This window comes from Nerophis lumbriciformis, linkage group LG20 (genome assembly GCF_033978685.3).
Source record: "Nerophis lumbriciformis linkage group LG20, RoL_Nlum_v2.1, whole genome shotgun sequence".
Classification (NCBI taxonomy): domain Eukaryota; kingdom Metazoa; phylum Chordata; class Actinopteri; order Syngnathiformes; family Syngnathidae; genus Nerophis; species Nerophis lumbriciformis.
In genome coordinates, this window is record NC_084567.2 from 12,402,501 (window position 1) to 12,415,607 (window position 13,107).

General features: G+C 38.9%; 1 protein-coding gene and 1 pseudogene across 3 annotated transcripts in view; one reads left to right on the plus strand and one right to left on the minus strand.

The window, feature by feature from the left end:
* The window catches only part of LOC133619436 (SH2 domain-containing protein 3C-like), a 122,250-nt gene that overhangs the window by 21,833 nt on the left and 87,310 nt on the right, over positions 1 to 13,107 (plus strand). The gene's annotated exons all lie outside the window — the stretch shown is intronic.
* Positions 2,181 to 12,994, minus strand: LOC133619439 (UDP-glucuronosyltransferase 2B15 pseudogene; annotated as a pseudogene).

The following is a 13,107-nucleotide window of genomic DNA, read 5'->3' on the forward strand; positions in this document are numbered from 1 at the left end:
GCTGAAAGGATTTAGTAGAGAACATCGACGATAAAGTTCGCAACTTTTGGTCGCTGATAAAAAAGCCTTGCCTGTACCGGAAGTAGCAGACGAGTAGCGTGACGTCACAGGTTGTGGAGCTCCTCACATCTGCACATTGTTTACAATCATGGCCACCAGCAGCGAGAGCGATTCGGACCGAGAAAGCGACGAGTTCCCCATTAATTTGAGCGAGGATGAAAGATTCGTGGATGAGGAAAGTGAGAGTGAAGGACTAGAGGGCAGTGGGAGCGATTCAGATAGGGAAGATGCTGTGAGAGGCGCGTGGGACCTGATATTCAGCTGGGAATGACTAAAACAGTAAATAAACACAAGACATATATATACTCTATTAGCCACAACACAACCAGGCTTATATTTAATATGCCACAAATGAATCCCGCATAACAAACACCTCCCCCCTCCCGTCCATATAACCCGCCAATACAACTCAAACACCTGCACAACACACTCAATCCCACAGCCCAAAGTACCGTTCACCTCCCCAAAGTTCATACAGCACATATATTTCCCCAAAGTCCCCAAAATTACGTACGTGACATGCACATAGCGGCACGCACGTACGGGCAAGCGATCAAATGTTTGGAAGCCGCAGCTGCATGCGTACTCACGGTACCGTGTCTGCACATCCAACTCAAAGTCCTCCTGATAAGAGTCTCTGTTGTCCCAGTTCTCCACAGGCCAATGGTAAACCTTGACTGTCATCTTCCGGGAATGTAAACAATGAAACACCGGCTGTGTTTGTGTTACTGTTCCCACCTACAGCTTTCTTCTTTGCTGTCTCCATTGTTCATTGAACAAATTGCAAAAGATTCACCAACACAGATGTCCAGAATACTGTGGAATTTTGCGATGAAAACAGACGACTTAATAGCTGGCCACCATGCTGTCCCAAAATGTCCTTCACAATCCGTGACGTCACACGCTGACGTCATCATACCGAGACGTTTTCAGCAGGATATTTCGCGCAAAATTTAAAATTGCACTTTAGTAAACTAACCCGGCCGTATTGGCATGTGTTGCAATGTTAAGATTTCATCATTGATATATAAACTATCAGACTGCGTGGTCGGTAGTAGTGGGTTTCAGTAGGCCTTTAAAATCAATGATTTTTAGGTTTAAACAAACAAAATTATTGAAAAAGCTAGCATAACACGATAGCATGCTAATGTTAGCATGATGACTTAGGACAAGTTAGCATACAGTACTTCTAAAATGGCGCCAGGTATTAAAATTCACTATTTTTAGGTGTAAACATACAAAAGTAGCTTAAAGGCTAGCATAAAACATTAGCATACTAATATAAGAGACGTTAAGTGATGATTTTTTTGGTTCAAACATACAAAATTAGCTAAAAAGCTAGCAAAAAGCGCTATATTGTACTGTAATACATATAAGGCAGGGTCATCCAAACCCAGATGTTCCTAGTTATAGTCTGGTCAAAGTTTTATCCAAGCATCTTTGCCGCCATCTTGTGTACAGTGTGAGTGTTGCCAGTCAATAACCATATGTTTCCACTGAGCCTCACTTTATATGTCCACATGCTAACAACCTCACGGTGCATATAAACCATACCCAACACAGAATGTTCACACACATTTGCACACAACATACACTATGTGGACATTACCCAACACAGAAAGTTCACACACATTTGCACACAACAAAGACTATGTGGACATTACCCCAACCACAAAGTTCACACACATTTGCGCACAACATACACTAAGTAGACATTACCCAACACAGAAAGTTCACACACATTTGCACACAACGTACACTATGTGGACGTTATAAAGAAATATAGTGCACATTTTCAAATTATACCCATTTAAATCCTCCACAAAGCATGATGGGTAATATGCAAAACACTCCCTTTCCACTTTTTGCCATGCTGGTCGTCACGGAACAAAAAGGTAGGAATCGACCTTTCACATACAGTAATATGAAAAAAAACAAACTATTTTGAACGTGTGGCGGTAGGGGAAACCCTGCTGATGACACCGTATTATCTGCTCACAGATGCGACCTGATGGTCGTTTGAGAACACTGTAGCTTATTCTGGATAAATTCGCCACTCCGCACTCGCTGAAGTGAGTGGAATTAAAAAGCAGGAAAGACGAAGAAGCGTTCAAACCCGGTAGAAAACGAGGAAAGAAGGTTTAATGTTGAAAAACGGCAAAAACAATTGTGTGATCGTATATTTTTAAAACATATTTATTAAACAAAATGTCCCTGTCCTATTATTCCTTTTTCAGTTTGCTTCTAGAAAGCAACCTTCGCAACAAGAACTTTAGCAGTGAAACGCAAACAGCTACGACTGTTAGCACGAGTGCCAGTAAGAAGGCCAGCACATCGATGCAGTAGTACTGGACGGTGGACATCTTGTATGACTCTGTGCGTAGGTGTGCCGCTCCCTTGTGTCTCATGACAAACTCGATCCAGAACATGGCGCGGTCCAGAGGCTTGATGGGCTGGTCCCTGTGCAGCGCCGACAGCTTTGTCATATTCTGGCGGTAGGACGGTTCGTAGAGCACTGCCTTCAGCGCCGCCAGGAAGTCGCCCTCGTTCACTGTGGCGATGTCCATCACTTTGGCCACGCCCCTCACCTCCATCCTGAAGAAGTTGTCGTGCTGGTCGAACATGAGGGGCAGGCCCACCAGAGGGACACCGTGGTAAATGGCCTCTTGGAGTCCGTTGGTGCCTCCGTGCGCCACAAACACTTTGGTCTTGGGGTGACCCAGCATGTCGTTTTGAGGCAGCCAATCCAAAAGCAGCGTGTTGTTGCCGAGTGTGGACGGACGTTTTCCCTGGTGTCTCCAGACGACCTTCTGAGGAAGTCGGGCAAAAGCGGCAGCGATGCCGTCTGTGATGTCCTCCGGAAGATCGGCGACTAGAGTGCCTAGGGTCATCACGATGATGCCGTGTTCACCAGAACTTTGGGCAAACTCCTCCAGCTCTTTGGGAAGGGGCTTGGAGGGCTTGCATTGAAATCCTGACATGTAGACTACGTTGGGCATGGTGGGACGTGGGAATTCAAAAGTGAAATCGTTCCTCATCAACCAGATGTCTGCTGCTTGGAAGAGCTCCATGTAGTGTACGTCTGGACCGAAGTAGCGATGGACAAACGGCCCGTAGTTGGAGTCTGCCACGTACCAAATTTGCCAGCGAGTGAAGAAGTAATTCATCATGTTCTTGATCCGCTGAAAGAAAGTCATCTTGTCTGTCAGCAGTGCTCCTGGAATAGGGACGTAAGACAAAGGGAAGGGTGCGATTGCCTGATGTCCTTCACCCTGAATTGTCCACCTGACATTTAAAACCAGTGGAAGACCTAAACGGTGAGCCAGGAGAACCCCTCCGCCTAAGGCAGGGTCTGTCAGAACCACATCATATTTGGCGTCACGGAGACTCCGCATTGTTTCCTTGTCCTCGAAGACGTTCCCCAACGTCTGCACCACTCCCTTGTTCAGTTCGTAGAACGTGGTGACCAGTTCGTACTCCAGAGCAAGGCGAGCCCAAACCGAGGCGCCTTCCCGCCGCATGTTCAGAAGTCTTGTGACGAACGAGCCAAAGTTGTGTTGATCAAAGCCACTTGAGAAGTCCAAGGTGATGGTCTTGTAGAAATCGGACTCTGGCTTGATGTACCAGTTGTCCGTGTGCCGGATCACCGTGATCTCATGGCCGCGGCCGTGAAGCTCCTCGATCAGCACTTTCATATTGATCCAGTGGCTTCCGTCTACGGGGAACACCAGGATCTTCCCTCCCGTCGCACAGCTGGAGGCACAAAGTAGCACAGCGAACGCTAGCAGCATGTCCAAAGCCGGTTCTGGCGAGAAACAGAACAACGTTAGCTGTGCGGATTGGATGGATGGAAGAGAAACCAGACTATCTTGACCCTCAAACGCAACTTCAACTGCTCCGATTTTACTTACATAACTCCCAGATTCTGCAGCTTAACAAGATTGCTCAACAGCCTTTTATGGGAATTCCAGGCGCTCTGTCCCAAAAGGCTTAGCAGAAGTGTGTTTCTGCTCTAGAACGTGATGATATCCTCTCATGTTACGCAGCCGTACCTTTAATAGCCGTCTTCACTCGGGCAAAGGTCACCAGCGGTTTAGATGCCTCATGCAAGAAGCACTAATTAACTCCAGCAATCTGCACAAAGTGTTCATGTTGACCTTTAGGAGGCTCCTTAACCATGTCAGGTTAGTGACCGCCAGTGAGAATTGCTCAGGTTTGCATGCTGATGATTAAAACTCATCACTGGAACTTCGGAAGTCAGACCCTCTGAAAGTTGCGCAAAAACTTGAACCGCTGTCAAGTATCAGCGTACCCTAAAGGGGAACTGCCCTTTTTGGAAGTTTGCCTCTCATTCAAGGTTTTATGTACCGGTACACACTGTAAGTATGTATGTGATGTAGTAACATTCACAACAACATGTAATATTTACGTGTTCTGCTCATTTTAAGTGCAACAAGACTACTAATCATGGCAGACTTCTTAAGAGACAACAAAGACTACTTTGGGACAAATGATAATCCGAAACCTTCTATTTTAGAACCTGAACATAAGGAGGATGACCTAGAAGTAAACAGAGCCATCATGTAGCAGTATTGCTAAGGACGGAAGACACAATGATGTTAGCAGTAACAACAATATATTAAAATAACAATGGCAGTAGGAAAAACAGTACAATTCAGTTGTCCGTTTCAATTTTATTATTCAGTTTTATGCCTTTTGCACTTATTTTACCTCCATAAAGTGTGTGCTTTTTGTGTCATAAACTTAAATCCTCACATGTATCAGTACAATGAACCTTTGAACAATTTTGACCAGTACTTTAATTAAGTCAAAGCATAATAATTGTGTAAATGTATCAATAAGTGTTTTAACTACATTATGCTTGTGTAATTTGAAACCTTTATTTTGTTAGCACAGCCAGACAGGATGTTGAGCATGCACTGTTATTGTGAAGGGGGGACGTGTGGTGCCCTTCTGAGCTGGATGAATCAGGAGACGTCTTGAGGCTGTTTATAAAAAAGGAGAGCCTCTCAAGCCGCGGCTGCTGTTTGTACATTGATCTTACATCCACGATTGATTATTGATGATGACTGATTGATGATGATTTTTGTGCGCTCTAAATAGTCAAAACAGGAGACTTTAACAATGAAAGAAGGTTTTCAAGCTTTGAGTTCTCCTTGGCGCTATAGCTAGCCAAACACTGTTTAGCAATGGATGTGGGCAGTTAGACTTTTGTAAGCATCGTGGTAGACTTAAGGGCTTTCCCAACCCGGTATTGATATTGGCTATCGGCCTGATATCAGCAAAATAACATGTATGATATTAATTTGGCCTTGCATGTCGAACGATATTGTGTCTGATACGAGCAGTCCTGCAGCGTGTTTACTTGTGTGTGATATCATGTGGGATACAAACAGTCCTGCAGCGTGTGTACTTGCCAGCGATATCATGTGCGATACGCGCAGTCCTGCAGCGTGTTTACTTGCGTGTAATATCATGTGCGACACGAGCAGTCCTGCAGCGTGTTGACTTGCGTGCGATATCATGTGCGATACAAGCAGTTCTGCAATGTGTTTACTTGTGTGTGATACGAGCAGTCCTGCACAGTGTTTACTTGTGTGCGATATCATGTGGGATTCAAGCAGTCCTGCAGCGTGTTTACTTCTGTGTGATATCATGTGTGATGCAAGCAGTCCTGCAGCGTGTTTACTTGCGTGCGATGTCATGTGCGATATGAGCAGTCCTTGCGTGCGATACAATGTGCGATACGAGCAGTCCTGCAGCGTTTTTACTTGTGTGTGATATCATGTGTGATACGAGCAGTCCTGCAGCGGGTTTGCATGTGATAACATGTGCGATACGAGCAGTCTTGCAGCGTGTTGACTTGTGTATGATATCATGTGTGATACGCGCAGTCCTGCAGCGTGTTTACTTCTGTGTAGTATCATGTGCGATACAAGCAGTCCTGCAGCGTGGTAACTTGCGTGCGATAACATGTGTGATACGAGCAGTCCTGCACAGTGTTTACTCGTGTGCGATATCATGTGCGATACATGTCCTGCAGCGTGTTTACTTGTGTGTGATATCATATGTGGTACAAGCAGTCCTGCAGCGTTTTTACTTGTGTGTGATATCATGTGTGATACAAGCTGTCCTGCAGCGGGTTTACTTGCATGTGATAACATGTGCGATACGAGCAGTTCTGCAACGTGTTTAATCGTGTGCGATATCATGTGCGATACATGTCCTGCAGCGTGTTTACTTGTGTGTGATATCATGTGTGGTACAAGCAGTCCTGCAGCGTCTTTACTTGTGTGTGATATCATGTGTGGTACAAGCAGTTCTGTAGCGTGTTTACTTGTGTGTAATATCATGTGCGATACGAGCAGTCCCTGCATAATAAACACTACGCTGTGAAATAATATTTTATAAAAGGAAAAAATGAAAATAGCCCTTGGATCACAAAAAGGACAATTAATGCCTGTAAAAAGAAAAACAATCTCTACAAACTGTTCATCAAAATAAAAACAAATTAAGTCGAACAACGATACAAGAAGTACAAAAATAAATTAACTGATATTATAAGAACAAGCAAACGGTTATATTATCAAAAAAACTATATGAAAACAAAAACAATATAAAAGGAACTTGGGATGTTTTGAATAGTCTAATCAAACAAGGATATTCAAAGTTGACATATCCTGATTACTTTATTGATGAAAACGGTGAAGATTATAATATGAGTAATGTTCAATAGTTTTTTTTGTAAATGTTGGTCCTAAGTTGGCTGTTGATATCCCAGACAATGGAGTTACAAAATCAACTGTTGACCACCAATTGCAGACCAATTTCTCTTTTGCCTCAGTTCTCAAAAATCTTAGATAAACTATTTAACTGTCGACTTGAATCTTATCTTGAGAAGCATCATCTAATCAATGACGGTCAGTATGGCTTTAGGTCCAAACGAACAACCTCAATGGCGATAACTGAAGCCATTGAAGAAATGACTAATGCACTGGAGCATAAAAGATATGCAGTTGGTATCTTTATTGATCTAAAGAAAGCCTTCGATACCGTTAATCATTCAATTCTACTAGTTAAAATGGAAAGATATGGAATTAGGGGGCTGGATGGAGACTGGTTAAAAAGTTATTTAACAGGGAGGGTACAGTTTGTAAAAAATGGGTCAATATTTATCTGATACTCTTGGCATTGCTTGTGGTATCCCCCAAGGGTCTGTGTTGGGCACAAAACTGTTTAATGTATATATTAATGATACATCCAAAGTACTGAAATGTATACTATTTGCAGACGACACAAATATATTCTACAGTAGTGATGACTATAAAGAGCTCATAAATACAGTAAACACAGAACTAAACATAGTAAAAAAAATGGATGGACACAAATTAATTATCCTCAATGAATACAAATAAAACTAAGATAGTGATGTTTGGAAATCGCAACATAACGTCTGAACAGAAAATAAGTATTGATGGTACCCAAATTGAAATTGTAAATGAGAATACATTTTTGGGAGTAATAATTGATCGTAAACTCTCACGGAAACCTCATGTCAGACACATTAAAACAAAAATCTCCAAAAGCCTCTCAATTATAAACAAAGCAAAACTATACCTCAATGAAAATGCACTCTGTACTCTATACTGCACCTTGGTACTCCCTTTCCTTATATATAGTGTTGAAGTATGTGTCAGGCTTGCCCCTGACAGTATGGTTGTGTTTTAGTTTTTCCTCTGTGTGTGTAGTATTTCCTGTCGGCGCTCTTATTTTGGTTATTTCCTACTTGTCTCCCTGAGTGCTGTGTCCCCTCAGCTGTGGCTGATTGGCACCTGGCCACACCTGGTGTCAATCAGCCAGCTGCTATTTAAACCTGCCTTCTCCTCCAGTCAGTGCTGGATTAATGTCGTTCCGACCTGTCGTGTCGATATCAGTGTAGCTGTATGGGGTAAGCTATATTTTGTAGCTGTTTGTAGCTTACTGTCTTTTTGTTCCTAGTCCCTGTTTGCTGGATCCCTGTTCACTAGTGATGGGTTGATGAGGCGTCATGAAGCGTTTCGACACATTGCAAAACTGTATTGATACTGTGTCGATACTGTGTCACTAAATACTGACATCTGCTGGACATTAAAAATCCCTACAGGCAACCTATGGACCGACTCAACTGACACTGATTTTATGCCCTAGTACAGGGGTCACCAACCTTTTTGAAACCAAAAACTACTTCTTGGGTACTGATTAATGCGAAGGGCTACCAGTTTGATACACACTTAAATAAATAAATATATTGTCATTTGTAAGTTACACGTAAGTGTGATTTAAACAAGAATAGCTAAATAAATAAATTTATATATATAAAAAAATGGGTATTTCTGTCTGTCATTCCGTCGTACATTTTTTTTCCTTTTACGGAAGGTTTTTTGTAGAGAATAAATGATGAAAAAAACACTTAATTGAACGGTTTAAAAGAGGATAAAATACAAAAAAATTTAAAATAAAATTTTGAAACATAGTTTATCTTCATTTTCGACTCTATAATTCAAAATTCAACCGACAAAAAGAAGAGAAAAACTAGCTTATTTGAATCTTTTTGAAAAAATTAAAAAAATAATTTATGGAACATCATTAGTAATTTTTGCTGATTAAGATACATTTTAGAATTATGATGACATGTTTTAAATTGGTTAAAATCCAATCTGCACTTTGTTAGAATATTTAACAAATTGGACCAAGCTATATTTCTAACAAAGACAAATCAGTATTTCTTCTAGATTTTCCAGAACAAAAATTTTAAAAGAAATTCAAAATACTTTGAAATAAGATTTAAATTTGATTCTACAGATTTTCTAGATTTGCCAGAATAATTTTTTTGAATTTTAATCATAGTAAGTTTGAAGAAATATTTCACAAATATTCTTCGTCGAAAAAACAGAAGCTAAAATATTTATTATTCTTTACAATAAAAAATAAATAAATTGACTTGAACATTGATTTAAATTGTCAGGAAAGAAGAGGAAGAAATTTAAAAGGTAAAAAGGTATATTTGTTTAAAAATCCTAAAATCTTTTTTAAGGTTGTATTTTTTCTCTAAAATTGTATTTCTAAAAGTAATAAGAAGCAAAGTAAAAAATAAATGAATTTATTTAAACAAGTGAAGACCCATCCATCCATCCATTTTCTACCGCTTATTCCAAGTGAAGACCAAGTCTTTAAAATATTTTCTTGGATTTTCAAATTCTATTTGAGTTTTGTCTCTTTTAGAATTAAAAATGTCGAGCAAAGCGAGACCAGCTTGCTAGTAAATAAATAACATTTAAAAAATAGAGGCAGCTCACTGGTAAGTGCTGCTCTTTGAGCTATTTTTAGAACAGGCCAGCGGGCGACTGATCTGGTCCTTACGGGCTACCTGGTGACCGCGGGCACCGTGTTGGTGACCCCTGCCCTAGTATATACAATAATAATATAAACCAAGTCATTGTATTTCATTTAGGATTATTTCATATCTTCATTTAAATAAAAATATATTTTTATCTTTTTTAGATACAGTCAATAAATAATGTGAACATGTATCATAACAAGGAAATCTAAGAGAACGTGTTGTGGATGATTGTGGACTGGGAAATGTTTTTAATTTAATTTTTTTACACATTTTTATAAAAAAAAAAAAAAAAAGTTTTTCCGACGTATTACATTTTAGACGATTTCTCTTCTTAGTTATTATTTCACCGGCTGTAGAAAAGACCCGCTCACAGGGCACAGAGGAGGCGTCAGTGCGACACAGTTCGCGTATCGGTCACGTGACCAAAACAGCTCATGATCGGTCACGTGACTTTCTAAAAGCGGTACGCGCACCGACACAGGGTTTCGCTCTTTGAGCTCGACGCATGCGCCGATGCATCGGTGTTGCCGGACCCATCACTACTTGTTCACTGTTTCCAGTTTGTCCATTCCTAGTTCCTGGTTGGTGTCTTTTCTTTATTCTTTATTTTTTGAACATTAAATAATGTTTTCCCGCACAATGCCTGCCGCCTTCTCTGCATCTTGGGGTTCGTCACCTACACAGCCTGACAGTATGGGGGAATACTAGTGATGGGTTGATGAGGCGTCATGAAGCGTTTCGACACATTGCAAAACTGTATTGATACTGTGTCGATACTGTGTCACTAAATACTGACATCTGCTGGACATTAAAAATCCCTACAGGCAACCTATGGACCGACTCAACTGACACTGATTTTATGCTATAGTACAGGGGTCACCAACCTTTTTGAAACCAAAAACTACTTCTTGGGTACTGATTAATGCGAAGGGCTACCAGTTTGATACACACTTAAATACATAAATATATTGTCATTTGTAAGTTACACATAAGTGTGATTTAAACAAGAATAGCTAAATAAATAAATTTATATATATAAAAAAATGGGTATTTCTGTCTATTTTTTTCCTTTTACAGAAGGTTTTTTGTAGAGAATAAATGATGAAAAAAACACTTAATTGAACGGTTTAAAAGAGGAGAAAACAAGAAAAAATGTAAAATAAAATTTTGAAACATAGTTTATCTTCAATTTCGACTCTTTATAATTCAAAATTCAACCGACAAAAAGAAGAGAAAAACTAGCTTATTTGAATCTTTTTGAAAAAATTAAAAAAATAATTTGTGGAACATCATTAGTAATTTTTCCTGATTAAGATACATTTTAGAATTTTGATGACATGTTTTAAATTGGTTAAAATCCAATCTGCACTTTGTTAGAATATTTAACAAATTGGACCAAGCTATATTTCTAACAAAGACAAATCAGTATTTCTTCTAGATTTTCCAGAACAAAAATTTTAAAAGAAATTCAAAATACTTTGAAATAAGATTTAAATTTGATTCTACAGATTTTCTAGATTTGCCAGAATATTTTTTTTGAATTTTAATCATAGTAAGTTTGAAGAAATATTTCACAAATATTCTTTGTCGAAAAAACAGAAGCAAAATATTTATTATTCTTTACAATAAAAAATAAATAAATTGACTTGAACATTGATTTAAATTGTCAGGAAAGAAGAGGAAGAAATTTAAAAGGTAAAAAGGTATATTTGTTTAAAAATCCTAAAATCATTTTTAAGGTTGTATTTTTTCTCTAAAATTGTATTTCTAAAAGTAATAAGAAGCAAAGTAAAAAATAAATGAATTTATTTAAACAAGTGAAGACCCATCCATCCATCCATTTTCTACCGCTTATTCCAAGTGAAGACCAAGTCTTTAAAATATTTTCTTGAATTTTCAAATTCTATTTGAGTTTTGTCTCTTTTAGAATTAAAAATGTCGAGCAAAGCGAGACCAGCTTGCTAGTAAATAAATACAATTTAAAAAATAGAGGCAGCTCACTGGTAAGTGCTGCTCTTTGAGCTATTTTTAGAACAGGCCAGCGGGCGACTGATCTGGTCCTTACGGGCTACCTGGTGACCGCGGGCACCGCGTTGGTGACCCCTGCCCTAGTATATACAATAATATAAACCAAGTCATTGTATTTCATTTAGGATTATTTCATATCTTCATTTAAATAAAAATATATTTTTATCTTTTTTAGATACAGTCAATAAATAATGTGAACATGTATCATAACATGGAAATCTAAGAGAACGTGTTGTGGATGATTGTGGACTGGGTATTTTTTTAATTTTATTTTTTACACATTTTTATAAAAAAAATTTAAAAAAAAGTTTTTCCGACGTATTACATTTTAGACGATTTATCTTCTTAGTTATTATTTCACCGGCTGTAGAAAAGACCCGCTCACAGGGCACAGAGGAGGCGTCAGTGCGACACAGTTCGCGTATCGGTCACGTGACCAAAACAGCTCATGATCGGTCACGTGACTTTCTAAAAGCGGTACGCGCACCGACACAGGGTTTCGCTCTATGAGCTCGACGCATGCGCCGATGCATCGGTGTTGCCGGACCCATCACTAGGAAATACTTACCACAACATAATTAATCCTCTGATCATATGACAGAAAAAAACAGTGCGGATCATTCACAACGTTGGTTTATTAGAACATACTCATAATCTGTTTATGCAATCAAAGTTGCTCAAATTTGATGACCTTGTTAAATATAATACATTAATAATCTTATATAAAGCATTTAACAAATTGTTGCCGCCTAATCTACAACGTTTTTTTTTAAGACGAGTGCAGGCTCATAACTTGAGAGGCTTTGGATATTTCTCATTGCCGAGAGCTCAAACCACTCGTAAACGTTTTTTGTGTGTCTGTATGCGGAGTAAAACTATGGAACAAACTGGACTTACAACACAAGCAATGCCAAACTATTAATCGATTTAAACTATTATACAAACATGGGGTCTGGTTCAAATATAGAGATGAGGGTCTTTAATTTGACCTGCTGTTGTACTCATAGTGTTAACATGTGCTCAATGTTTCATTACCATTATTGTTATGTTGTCTATTACCATTGTTGGTATTTTGTCTATTACCTTTGTTGGTATATTCATTCTTCCTACATTGTTGATACAAATTGTTGATACAATGTAATAATTATTGTTACCTGTGGTAATGCCACTATGATACAACATTTGTATAATCTTTAAACAAAATGTATTAATCACTGAATTGAGAACTGAGGGTGAGATTAAATAAGTTATCTTCTTCCCACTCCCTTTCAGGCAAAACTGGACAATCATTCTTACATATTGTACATTACATTTTGCATTATATAAATTTATATTATTATGTATTGTCTACCTTGTACTTTTTTTTTTTTTTTGAAATGTCATTGCCTGAAATAAATTAATAAATGAAATGAAAGAATTAATGAAAGAATAGAGTCGACCCAGTGAGACTTACCCGGACTTGGCGTGTGTTGGATGGTAAGAGCAGCTCTCGGGAAGGAAGACTAAAGTTCACTTTTATATGAGGCGGGCAGCAGCAGGTTGATTACGTAAGCTTCCTGTTGTTTTCTGATAAGCCTTGTTTGAAGTTGGCCCTCACGCGAAACTCTGTTATTAAAGTT